This window comes from Micropterus salmoides, unplaced genomic scaffold (assembly GCF_014851395.1).
Source record: "Micropterus salmoides isolate LMB-PRFRI ecotype aquatic unplaced genomic scaffold, ASM1485139v1 Ms_hic_scaffold_4679, whole genome shotgun sequence".
Classification (NCBI taxonomy): Eukaryota; Metazoa; Chordata; class Actinopteri; order Centrarchiformes; family Centrarchidae; genus Micropterus; species Micropterus salmoides.
The window spans coordinates 296-11,356 of NW_024044127.1; the positions used below are offsets into that span (position 1 = coordinate 296).

Below are 11,061 nucleotides of genomic sequence, written 5' to 3' on the forward strand. Positions count from 1 at the left end.
CTGAGTCTTCTGTTGGTGTAGTTTCCTGTTTGTATAAAGATTTGCTCAGAAACTGTAAAGCTGTTTGTTGTAAGTTTATTGATTCGAGTTCTCATAAATGAATCAGCTGGAGAACGTGTTTCTGTTTTTATTTCTCAAACCATAAATTCCTTCATGTTAATGTTAACCTAGTCTGCATGTGTTGGATGGTGGGAGGACCGGAGCACCCGAGAGAATGTGTGGAGAACATGCAAACTCCACACAGAAAGGCCGGGCAACCGGGGTTTGAACCCACAACCTTCTTGCTACAACAGTATTATATTATTTTTTAAATTAGTGATATTACATTGTGTACAGTAGCAGTTTAATACTTATACAATGTATTTCTGATGTTAAAGAGGTGGTGTTCTGCTTTTTGGCTTTCTCCCCTCTCCTTTATTGAGTTATATCTCTTTTTTTGTGCTGTAAAAGGTTTGCTAAGTGAAAAAGCCCAAAGGGAGTTCCCACCTCCCACAGAAAACTCTGCTCTGAACTGAAAACAGCTTGTTTGTAGTCCAGACGCTTCCCTTTGAAAGCTAAACAGCCTCATATAACGCTCGCCAAGCGGCGACTCAGACACGCCCTCAGAAACAGCGAGCTGCAGCACACAGCTCTCCTCTCCCTTCCAAACACTAGCTACCCTCCAGGCAGTCAGTGGACAGAAGTTGTTCCTGTGATGTAGAGACAGAGCTCAGTTAAACTTTATGGATACAGATTAATAACTCACCGCTCTGAAACTCTCGCTCCAGTCCAAAAAAGTTAAAAGTCAAGAAAAATCATTCAAATTCTAAAAAAAAGCATCATCGTCTGTGAGAAACATCACAGTTTTAACAGTCGCCTTCTTATTCTCGTGGTGATAAAGAAAATCTCTTCTAAAGAAATGAACATTTAACAGAATGTGTGCTCATCCTGAGATGGAACAGTTTTCCTTCTTAGTAACATTGAACATATTCTGAGACAGACAGGGATTAAATTCACAGAACGTTAAAGATGCTCGATCAGTTAGAAACCTCAAACTTTATTATTAAGACAAAACGTGTCTATAAATCTCCTGCCAGTGATTTTCTCTGTAAAGTGAACAGAAAGTTTTATTTTTAGTAATGTCAAACTCTCCAAGGAAGAACTCACTATCGCACGGATAAATCAGTGAAACCTCGATCTGTGAACCTATCAGGAGCTGCAACACGCTGATGATGCACCTGTGTACCTGCCATCAGCATCAACGCGCCCTTCACCATATCACCATCTGTAACAGTCATTTATTCTTGTTGTTCCATATTTTATTAAAGGACCAGATGGAAATCCTGCAAATCAATAAATACAAATCTATCCAGCAAGGATGAAGAACAAGCTGGTTGAATTTAAGTTAACTACTGTACACATGAGCATGCCCCCCCCCATCATGGAATTCATCTTCTCTACTGAAACTATATATATAGAAAGTGAAGGAAACGTGTTAAACACTCATTTGGTTGTTGTTTGCATTGAAACTCTGATGCCTAGGGGGAGAAATATATATATATATATATATATATACACACACTGCTGTGATGTACATACACAAAGTATTGCTCCATTCATCTTTATGCATCAGTAATAATACAGTGATGTAATAATACACATTTAGTTGTAAATACTTTTGTACTTATACCGCAGTAAAGGTTTGAATGCCAGTCTTTTACTGACGGTAACAGATCATTTTGTTGTATTTGTACTTCTGAACTAAAGTAAATAATAGTAAATACTTCTTAATACACCTTCTGTGTTATGTGAAGGACTCTGCACAGTTGCATATGCGTTATAAATATATTTTTTAAAGTACATTTTGTACATCGTGTTAGTTGTGTGAATATGTCTGGTCTGTAAATGTTTGTGATCTGTGTCTATTTTGCTGCTGCAACACCGCAATTTCTGCTCAGGGATCAATAAAGTTTGTTTTGTTTTTTATTGACAAATATTCCATATACAAAAACATGGCACTGAGTTGTGACATACTGCAGAAAGGATCAAGTGCATGTCAAAAGATAGGGAAAAACAAAAAAGAAAAGAGGATAAAAGTCTCAATGCATTCTTTGTTTCCATAACATTAAGGGCTTTTGTAAAGGAAAGAAGCTCATTATGAAATACACAAAACTTAGGATTCACTTTCAAAAACTTTGACTTGTTGATATAAAATTTCATGACAATGTTGTTAATCAGAAAGTCGTCTTTGTTGTTGTCCATGACACAACCATAGATACTGTCCTTCAGAGAAAAGTTCTTCAGACGGGAAACCTTTGGGTAAAGCCAGTCATGTATATCAAGCCACAACACTTCAGAATACATACAATGGAAGAATAAATTATCAGTAGCTTCATTGTTATCACAAAATACACAGTTACTGGTTTCTATTCCAAAACGCTGTCGTATCAAGTCGCTGGACGTTAAGAATTTGAAAATGGATTTCTTTGGCTTTGGGGAATTTTAATTTAATTATTTGGTTCGTAACGAGTGAATAGTACATTTTGAGAAAATTGTGAAATTGAGTTTCTATGTTGTATATTGGATATTGGATATTGTAGGGTATGAGATGCTATCAATCAAATTCCTAATTGTTTTGTTAGGGACTTTATCCTCATTAAAGACAAGGCCTCCAACTCAAAGTAGGGAGAGAAGGGGGTTCATTAACATTCCCCTAATTAAACACATAAAAGTTGGGGTAGCATTAGTTATGGAGTGAAAATGATTACGATTGGCAGTGAGGTCAGAAGTGAGACAGAAGTTCTTGTGTGACATGAGACAGCGTCACTGTCCACTAAATGGACCACAGAGCAAATACCTTTATCCATTCAGTCCTTGTTGGACAGCGATTTGTTTTCGTTTTGGTGAAGTTATGATTATATAAGAGTTTCCAATTTAAAAAAAGGGAAGTCTTTGAATCGGGAAATGGATCATAACTGTCTCTCTAGACCACTTTTAATTTGTAATGGCGCTTCTCTCTACGTCAGTTCCTGTGGAGGGAATTTAACCCGGAAGAGGGTGTAGTCCTGTAGTCCTGAGTTGGGAGTTGGCTGGATGAGGAAGCGGCTGAGACCTGAACCAGATACAGAACCGACAGAGACCGAGGCCAGAACACGCTGAACCAGAGATCCAAGGCCGCGCGACAGTTGAGACACCGAGCCGCAGCGTTTCCCGCGTTTCTAAAACTTAATTCAGTTTAAAGTGAGCCGCTCCGTTAGCCTGCTAACAGCCAGTTAGCCTGTCTGCTAACGGGGAAGTGACGGAGTCAGGAAGTCGGGCTCGAGCCGCAGGTGTGTTTTCTTCAGAGGAACAGAGAGGTAAGACTCGGAATCACTCAGGTACACCTCACCTGGTTTCTGCTAGCATGCTAACAGGCTAACAGGGCGGTGGTCCGCCGCTAGCATCTGGAGCTAACATGCTAACTGCAGAACAACAACACGTCAGGCGCAGAAAGATCCAGCTGGACCCCGCAGACAGATCCGGTATCGCGTCCCGGAACTGAAGGCTAATATCTTAATGAACTGGTTTAAGATTCATTTCGTCTCAGTCGCTGCAGATCTGAACCCGATGATTGTGGATTAAAGGGGGAAGACCGGAGGTGGTCAGGTGGGCCAGTCCGGTTTCAGGTCCAGTTTCCGGGGGGGGGGGGTGTCTGCTGTCAAAGTGTTAGTTCACAGGGGGACGGAGGGGATGAGGGCGTCGAGCAGATCGTCAGCTGGCATTGGCGTGACGGAAGCAGCAGCGTTTGAACCCTCTTTGTATTAAATGTAGATAATATTTGTCATTGATCTGAACGTTTTCAGTATCTGCACACTACTGCTCTTATGTCCCGTCATATGATTGGCTGCAGGTGTTGTGATTCCAGCGACGTCACTGTGGAGCAGCTTCGTCTTGTTGGCAAAGCCAATCTCACTTTTAGAGCCTGGACAGTAATTAACAGCGAGGTTTTCATTTTGAAATTAAGCCGGGGAAAAGGGAGGCAGACTGGAAGATGCTGCAGAACCAGGTTCTGGCTGCAGTGCAGGGCAGGAGGAGATGAGCACCGTCTCAGAAAGTACATGTTATTATAGAAAATTTGCTTTTAATGCCACGCTGGGTTTACAGCGCTGCCACAGCGCTGTAAACCAAGCGGCCTTATTTTGTTTTCCCTGTGATGTGAACTGGAGCATTGCGTTCTGTGTGCGCCGCTCGAATGTGTACCCAATGATGGAATATTCGGTCCAGCCCTAGGTGCTGGAGTATAAAACCTACATACATACACATATATATATATATTGAGTCCTTCCTTCGGGGGGGGGGGCACATAGTTTTCCAGTAGTTGTGTATTTATTGTGAATCAGATGTGATGTTAGGAAGGCGTGTCGGCGTGAAGAAGGGACGAAAAGAGAAGCTTTCAGGTGTTTTAACGTGACGCTGTGTGTTCATGAAGGAAAAAGAAGAAGATGAGTGGAGGACTGAACAGCATCGATGCAGTGAAGAAGAAGATCAAGGTGCTGCAGGAGCAGGCGGAGGAGGCCGAGGACCGAGCGGAGAGGCTGCAGAAGGAGGTGGAGAAGGAGAAGAGGAGCAGAGAGGAGGTACGCACACACACACACACCTGTACAGGTGTGGGAGGGTCTGTTCTCCTCAGATTCCATTAATACCTGCATATGTTGAAAGAGGAACGTCGGGTACGTTCCAGGAGACTGCTCTGCAGTACTGTGGAATAGTACTATTATTGCTGCAGTACCTGCTCCTAATAGTACTATCTCATAGTACCACAGTATTTAGGGCGGACACTGACTGTGAATCAGCTGATCAGGAGTCAGTAATGTTTCTCCTCCCTGCGCTGTGTCTTGCAGGCGGAGGCGGAGGTGACTGCTCTGGGTCGGCGTCTGCAGCTCAGTGAGGAGAACCTGGACCGGGCCCAGGAGACTGACCGCCGCCCTCCATAAGCTGGACGAGGTGGAGAAGGTGGCTGACGAGAGTGAGAGGTCAGTCGCACCTGAAACACATCCTTAGGGATGGGGACAAGTTCAGGGTCAGTCTGGGTTCAGGGTCAGGGTCAGTCAGGGTCTGGGCTCAGGTTCAGGTGTCCTCCCTCAGTGGACATGTTGATAATGATTATGATCCCCCCCCCCCCCCAGAGGCATGAAGGTGATCGAGAACAGAGCTCTGAAGGACGAGGAGAAGATGGAGCAGCTGGAGGTTCAGCTGAGAGAAGCCAAGCAGATCGCTGAGGAAGCCGACCGCAAATATGAAGAGGTCAGAATAACCTACCGTAATACACAGGCCCTAGTACAGTACCCATAGTGCACAGCCTGGCGGTACTGTGATGTGAAGAGGGTCGCTATAAACCACCCGGCACCCGCTGTAAACCACCAGGCACTCCCACCTGGCACTCGCTGTAAGCCACAAGCCACCCGGCTGTAAAGCCCCGGCACTCGCTGTAAGCCACCCGGCTGTAAAGCACCCGGCACTCCCACCAGGCACTCGCTGTAAGCCACCAGGCACTCCCACCTGGCATTCGCTGTAAACCACCTGGCACTCGCTGTAAACCACCAGGCACTCCCACCTGGCATTCGCTGTAAACCACCTGGCACTCGCTGTAAACCACCCGGCGCTCCCACCTGGCACTCGCTGTAAGCCACCAGGCACTCCCACCTGGCATTCGCTGTAAACCACCTGGCACTCGCTGTAAACCACCCGGCGCTCCCACCTGGCACTCGCTGTAAGCCACCAGGCACTCCCACCTGGCATTCGCTGTAAACCACCTGGCACTCGCTGTAAGCCACCAGGCACTCCCACCTGGCATTCGCTGTAAACCACCTGGCACTCGCTGTAAACCACCCGGCGCTCCCACCTGGCACTCGCTGTAAGCCACCAGGCACTCCCACCTGGCATTCGCTGTAAACCACCTGGCACTCGCTGTAAACCACCCGGCGCTCCCACCTGGCACTCGCTGTAAACCGCCAGGCACTCGCTGTAAACCACCCGGCGCTCCCACCAGGCATTCGCTGTAAACCACCAGGCACTCGCTGTAAACCACCCGGCGCTCCCACCTGGCACTCGCTGTAAACACCCGGCGCTCCCACCTGGCACTCGCTGTAAACCACCCGGCGCTCCCACCTGGCACTCGCTGTAAACCACCCGGCGCTCCCACCTGGCACTCGCTGTAAACCACCCGGCGCTCCCACCTGGCACTCGCTGTAAACCACCCGCGCTCCCACCTGGCACTCGCTGTAAACCACCCGGCGCTCCCACCTGGCACTCGCTGTAAACCACCAGGCACTCGCTGTAAACCACCCGGCGCTCCCACCTGGCACTCGCTGTAAACCACCCGGCTGTAAAGCTCCCGGCACTCCCACCCGGCACTCGCTGTAAACCACCCGGCTGTAAAGCTCCCGGCACTCCCACCTGTCACTAAACCACCCGGCGCTCCCACCTGGCACTCGCTGTAAACCACCCGGCTGTAAAGCTCCCGGCACTCCCACCTGGCACTAAACCACCCGGCGCTCCCACCTGGCACTCGCTGTAAAGCCCCCGGCACTCGCTGTAAGCCACCCGGCTGTAAAGCTCCCGGCACTCCCACCCGGCACTCGCTGTAAGCCACCTGGCACTTCCACCCGGCACCCGGCTGTAAACCGCCAGGCACTCCCACCCGGCTGTAAACCACCTGGCATTCGCTGTAAGCCACCAGGCACTCCCACCTGGCATTCGCTGTAAGCCACCAGGCACTCCCACCTGGCATTCGCTGTAAGCCACCAGGCACTCCCACCTGGCATTCGCTGTAAGCCACCAGGCACTCCCACCTGGCATTCGCTGTAAGCCACCAGGCACTCCCACCTGGCATTCGCTGTAAGCCACCAGGCACTCCCACCTGGCATTCGCTGTAAGCCACCAGGCACTCCCACCTGGCATTCGCTGTAAGCCACCAGGCACTCCCACCTGGCATTCGCTGTAAGCCACCAGGCACTCCCACCTGGCATTCGCTGTAAGCCACCAGGCACTCCCACCAGGCACTCGCTGTAAACCACCCGGCACTCGCTGTAAGCCACCTGGCTGTAAAGCTCCCGGCACTCCCACCCGGCACTCGCTGTAAACCACCAGGCACTCCCACCTGGCACTCTCTGTAAACCACCAGGCACTCCCACCCGGCACTCGCTGTAAGCCACCCGGCTGTAAAGCTCCCGGCACTCCCACCCGGCACTCGCTGTAAACCACCAGGCACTCCCACCCGGCACTCGCTGTAAACCACCAGGCACTCCCACCCGGCACTCGCTGTAAACCACCAGGCACTCCCACCAGGCACTCGCTGTAAGCCACCCGGCTGTAAAGCTCCCGGCACTCCCACCTGGCACTCGCTGTAAGCCACCAGGCACTCCCACCTGGCATTCGCTGTAAGCCACCCGGCACTCCCACCTGGCATTCGCTGTAAGCCACCCGGCACTCCCACCTGGCATTCGCTGTAAACCACCCGGCACTCGCTGTAAGCCACCCGGCTGTAAAGCTCCCGGCACTCCCACCCGGCACTCGCTGTAAACCACCAGGCACTCCCACCCGGCACTCGCTGTAAACCACCAGGCACTCCCACCAGGCACTCGCTGTAAACCACCCGGCACTCGCACCCGGCACTCGCTGTAAGCCACCCGGCTGTAAAGCTCCCGGCACTCCCACCCGGCACTCGCTGTAAGCCACCAGGCACTCCCACCTGGCATTCGCTGTAAACCACCCGGCACTCGCTGTAAACCACCCGGCGCTCCCACCTGGCATTCGCTGTAAGCCACCAGGCGCTCCCACCTGGCATTCGCTGTAAGCCACCAGGCGCTCCCACCTGGCATTCGCTGTAAGCCACCAGGCGCTCCCACCTGGCATTGGCTGTAAACCACCCGGCACTCGCTGTAAGCCACCAGGCGCTCCCACCTGGCATTCGCTGTAAGCCACCAGGCACTCCCACCCGGCACTCGCTGTAAACCACCCGGCACTCGCTGTAAGCCACCCGGCTGTAAAGCTCCCGGCACTCCCACCCGGCACTCGCTGTAAACCACCAGGCACTCCCACCCGGCACTCGCTGTAAGCCACCCGGCTGTAAAGCTCCCGGCACTCCCACCCGGCACTCGCTGTAAGCCACCAGGCACTCCCACCTGGCATTCGCTGTAAACCACCCGGCACTCGCTGTAAGCCACCAGGCACTCCCACCTGGCATTCGCTGTAAACCACCCGGCACTCGCTGTAAACCACCCGGCGCTCCCACCTGGCACTCGCTGTACACCACCCGGCGCTCCCACCCGGCACTCGCTGTAAACCACCCGGCACTCCCACCTGGCATTCGCTGTAAGCCACCAGGCACTCCCACCTGGCATTCGCTGTAAGCCACCAGGCACTCCCACCTGGCATTCGCTGTAAGCCACCAGGCACTCCTACCAGGCACTCGCTGTAAACCACCCGGCACTCGCTGTAAGCCACCCGGCTGTAAAGCTCCCGGCACTCCCACCCGGCACTCGCTGTAAACCACCAGGCACTCCCACCCGGCATTCGCTGTAAACCACCAGGCACTTCCACCCGGCACCCGGCTGTAAACCGCCAGGCACTCCCACCCGGCTGTAAACCACCTGGCATTCGCTATAAGCCACCAGGCACTCCCACCTGGCACTCGCTGTAAACCACCAGGCACTCGCTGTAAACCACCAGGCACTCCCACCTGGCATTCGCTGTAAACCACCCGGCACTCGCTGTAAACCACCCGGCGCTCCCACCTGGCACTCGCTGTACACCACCCGGCGCTCCCACCTGGCACTCGCTGTAAACCACCCGGCGCTCCCACCTGGCACTCGCTGTAAACCACCCGGCGCTCCCACCTGGCACTCGCTGTAAGCCACCCGGCGCTCCCACCTGGCACTCGCTGTAAGCCACCAGGCACTCGCTGTAAGACACCCGGCTGTAAAGCTCCCGGCACTCCCACCCGGCACTCGCTGTAAACCACCCGGCACTCGCTGTAAGCCACCCGGCTGTAAAGCTCCCGGCACTCCCACCTGGCACTCGCTGTAAACCACCCGGCGCTCCCACCTGGCACTCGCTGTAAACCACCCGGCGCTCCCACCTGGCACTCGCTGTAAACCACCCGGCGCTCCCACCTGGCACTCGCTGTAAACCACCCGGCGCTCCCACCTGGCACTCGCTGTAAAGCCCCCGGCACTCGCTGTAAGCCACCCGGCTGTAAAGCTCCCGGCACTCCCACCCGGCACTCGCTGTAAGCCACCCGGCTGTAAACCACCCGGCGCTCCCACCTGGCACTCGCTGTAAACCACCCGGCGCTCCCACCTGGCACTCGCTGTAAACCACCCTGCGCTCCCACCTGGCACTCGCTGTAAAGCCCCCGGCACTCGCTGTAAGCCACCCGGCTGTAAAGCTCCCGGCACTCCCACCTGGCACTCGCTGTAAACCACCCGGCGCTCCCACCTGGCACTCGCTGTAAACCACCCGGCGCTCCCACCTGGCACTCGCTGTAAACCACCCGGCGCTCCCACCTGGCACTCGCTGTAAACCACCCGGCGCTCCCACCTGGCACTCGCTGTAAAGCCCCCGGCACTCGCTGTAAGCCACCCGGCACTTCCACCCGGCACCCGGCTGTAAACCGCCAGGCACTCCCACCCGGCTGTAAACCACCTGGCATTCGCTATAAGCCACCAGGCACTCCCACCTGGCACTCGCTGTAAACCACCAGGCACTCGCTGTAAACCACCAGACACTCGCTGTAAACCACCAGGCACTCGCTGTAAACCACCAGGCACTCCCACCTGGCACTCCCACCAGTCACTCGCTGTAAACCACCAGGCACTACCACCTGGCACTCGCTGTAAACCACCAGGCACTACCACCAGGCACTCGCTGTAAACCACCAGGCACTCGCTGTAAACCACCAGGCACTCCCACCTGGCACCTGCTGTAAACCACCAGGCACTCGCTGTAAAGCCCCCGGCACCTGCTGTAAAGCACTCGGCACTCCCACCCGGCTGTAAACCACCCAGGCACTCCCACCTGGCATTCGCTGTAAACCACCCGGCTGTAAAGCCCCCGGCACGCGCTGTAAAGCACAGTGATTCAGTAGATCACCTGACACCTGGCTGCCGGCTAACACTGCACATCTACTCTGTGTGTGTTGATTGACAGGTGGCTCGTAAGCTGGTGATGGTGGAAGGAGAACTGGAACGAGCTGAAGACCGAGCCGAGCAGGGGGAGAGGTAACACACTCAGCTCTGCATGTCTAACTGCTGCTTATGGCTTGAAGCTGCTGCTGCAATGCTGCTGGCTGACAGATGGGTAGGGAGAGACGGGGAGGGAGACAGACAGGTGGACAAAAAGACAGGTTGTGGGAGGAGCCAGGCTTATAGGTGCTGGTTAGAATGAGGTTTCTTCTAGAGATCACGTGAAACTCAGGACGTCTCGCTGCTGATCTGACTGTGTGAATGTGATGTCACCGTGATGACTGGCTGACCTCAGTATGATGTCACACTGCTTCACTAACAGCGCTCTAATCTTTCTGCATCGGTCTTCCTCTTCCTGTCTGTTTCCATGGAAACATGTCTCTGCTGCATGCTACCTAACAGTAAGGTTCGGAGGTTGGAGGAGCAATTGAGGAGTTTCGACCAATCACTGAAGAGCCTGCAGGCGTCTGAGGACAGGTACTGAGGTCACCTGACCTCCCACCTGCTGTCAGTCAAAGCAGAGAATCCTCCTCCTGACCTCCTGCTGCCTCCCGTGACCTCTGACCTTTAGCTGCTGCTTCAGCTCCTCCTCCTGCTACGCCTCGCTGCATGACTTTAATCTGCTGTAGACGCCAAACAGCACACCCGTCTGCCGCCCCCAGCTACCGACAGCGCCTGCCGCCACCCCCAACTACACAACACCCCCCAAACTACACAACAGCGCCTGCCGCCACCCCCAACTACACAACACCCCGCCCAAGCTACCGACAGCGCCTGCCGCACCCCAAACTACACAACACCCCCCCCAACTACACAACAGCGCCTGCCGCCACCCCCAAACTACACAACACCCGCCCAA

General features: G+C 53.4%; 1 pseudogene; it reads left to right on the forward strand.

Annotated features, from left to right (window-relative positions):
• The first annotated feature begins 2,097 nt into the window (after positions 1 to 2,097).
• LOC119888014 lies at positions 2,098 to 10,686 on the forward strand (annotated as a pseudogene).
• The last annotated feature ends 375 nt before the right edge of the window (positions 10,687 to 11,061 follow it).